We start from the raw sequence: 2,898 nt of genomic DNA, 5'->3' as shown, positions 1-2,898 counted from the left end.
GTGACAAGGGTTATGAAACAAATTTAAACGTTAACCGACGTCAGGTTAAGTGCATATGTTATTATATTTGTGGGACATATATACTAGATACTAGTATGTGTAATATGTATGATAATATTTGGTGTGTATGTGTACCTGCTGTTATGATTGATGCTGGTAACGAGTTATACGGTGAGATTAGTGTTGATTACTGCGTACGGGATGAGTACGGCAGAATGACATAAAAAGAGTAACTCAATGATGGAGATTAATTTTATGAATTCAGTTGATTGCTCAAAGATAGCAGATGATGATACCGAATGTCGTATCACAGATCACTGCTAGTGTTGATGCAAATGTGATCGCAGAAATAATAGATCGAGCAATCACATGAATATGAATATTTCAATTCTTAGTGGTATTACTAAGAGTGATAATGTCCCACCGAATACTATTATGACTACAAGTATTAGTTATAAACTAAACATGAATAGTAGTCGTAATGAATTAGATCCGGTATGAAGGATATATTTGTTGGTTGTGTTAAGGAAATAATTTAAGTTTACTGATAGTAAAGGGAGGAATAGATTGGCAAGTGGATAGAAAAGATCGAAATGGTTAAGGATGTTGGTAAGAGTCTAGAACATTTTGTAGTGAAATATGCTACAGATATGTTGGTAGATTATGTTGTATCGTGATGGAACACGATGGTACAAAATTATAGTTAGAAAATTATCACTCAGATGATATGGTCAGAGTTTAAAATTCTTGTGATAGAGCACCTTTATTCGAGTAATTAAGTTCAGAGATTGGAAACTGAGCTATGGAAGATAGAAATGTTGTGTGCTGATCACTTAGAACACGCTAATCGTTTGAGGGAATTGTCATGTCTGATAACATGGCTAATTACTCCTGAAACTAAGCGAAGTGAGCGCTATATTGGGGACTAACTTCATCGATAAGGAGTATAGTCAATCCTGTGAAATATACAACCTTGGAAGGTTGTGTTACAAACCAGCACTGATATATTTGACTCTATGGGAAGCGGACTGGAAGGACGTTAGGTGAGACGTCGAGTGTAAAGAAGAGAAATGATAACGGTATAGTGCAAGATAGACTTTTGAATAAGTAGGTATGTCCTACAACCCAGAATTATACTAAGACTAATTCTGGTGTGAAAATATGAACCGCATGAAGGGTCCTTCCCTAAATTGTGGGAAAATATGGTTATCAGCAGGAAGAAGAATGTCAAGTGATAGTAGGCCATATGTCTGGTAAAGAGGGACGTAATGCCCCAATTGTAGAACCAATTGAAGCCATGTGAACCGGCAACCCCAACCCATTCGTGTACAACCACTCCGAAACCAACAACTTCAATAACAATCCATCCAAAGAAATCAAATTATGCCAAACAGTTGTACTTGCTATGAATGTGGCAGTACAGAACGTTTCAAGAGAAATTGCCCAAAGTTGAACCAAGGTGTCGTTAGAAGACGAACCTCATGACAAGCATCAACCTCTGATCAAGCAAGGAGCCGTGCTTTTATGAGTAATTCGAATAGAGCACGTCATGACCAAAGGTGGTATTGAGTATGTTGTAGTTTTAAATCAATAGGCTTCGGTGATATTTTTACGGTCGTCGATAGAAGTTAGTTCCTGTTAACCCCCTATCATTTGGAAAGATACCGATTAGTGAAACTATAGAACCCTAATACTGTAGAATCGCTAACGGTAAACCCCTAATGGTTAACTAAATTGTTCGGAATTGTCCTATTATTCTGAACGATTAACCTTTCCTTATTGACCTACGACCAGTAAAGTTAAGGAGTTTTGACGTAATAGTTAACATGGATTGGCTAACTCAACATGAAGCTGAAATCAAATATGAAAGAAGATGATTAGAAGCTCTCATTTAGACGATGAAGCGATTAGATAAAGAGAAAAGTGTACGGTATAATGTTACCACTCTAATCTCATCTTGAGATGTTATAATATTTACGACAAGAAGACGTGGTGTATTTAACAAACGTGATTGCCACAGATTTAAAAGAAAACATATAGAAGATATCCCAGCGGTACGCGAATTTCCACAAGTTCTCCCAGAAGGACTTCCTGGATTACCGCCAACCTGACAGGTCGAATTCAGAATCGATTTAATGCCTCAAGCTGGACCTGTTGCTAAAACACCTTACCGACTTGCACCAACTGAAATGCAAGAATTTTTGGATGAGGTTTTATACGACCTAGTTAGTTACCATGGGGTGCACCAGTGTTATTTGGGAAATGAAGGACGGAAGTGTTAGGATATGTATTGATTAGGGAGAATTGTATAAAGTGACGATCAAGAATAGGTATTCACTTCTTCGAAGTAAATGATCTGTTTAACCAACTGCAAAGGGCGATTTATATTTAGAAAATTGGTCTTAATATGGTTATCACCAAATGAAAAATCCAAGAGGAGGACGTTGCAACAACAGCGTTTCGGACTCGCTACGGCCATTATGAATTCTTAGTTATGCCCTTTCGGGCTAACAAATGCGCCGGCAGCATTCATGGAACTCATGAACCGAGTCTGTAAACTTTATTTTGACAAATTTGTCATAACATTCATTGATGATATTTTGATATATTCGCAACGTAAAGAAGAGCACGAACGACGGTTAAGGAAAATTGTGGAAGTGTTAAAGCAAGAGGAGTTGTACGCGAAGTTTTTTGAAATGTGATTTTGAATAAAGAAGGCATAATCCCTTGGTCATGTTGTAAAGCAACAAGGATTTCACTTAGACCCAAATAAGATAGAAAACCATTAAAATTGTGCCAAGCGCCGATTTTAAGTCTCCCCGATGGAGACGATGGTTTTGTCGCTTATTGTGACGCATCGCGTAGAGGGTTAGGATGCGTGTTGACGCAGTATAATAA

This window comes from Bidens hawaiensis, unplaced genomic scaffold, assembly GCF_021521415.1.
Source record: "Bidens hawaiensis isolate Kalapana, Puna unplaced genomic scaffold, B.hawaiensis_p1.1 tig00058880_1, whole genome shotgun sequence".
NCBI classification, from domain to species: Eukaryota; Viridiplantae; Streptophyta; class Magnoliopsida; order Asterales; family Asteraceae; genus Bidens; species Bidens hawaiensis.
The sequence above is the reverse complement of the archived record's forward strand: the minus strand, read 5'-3'. Positions refer to the sequence as shown.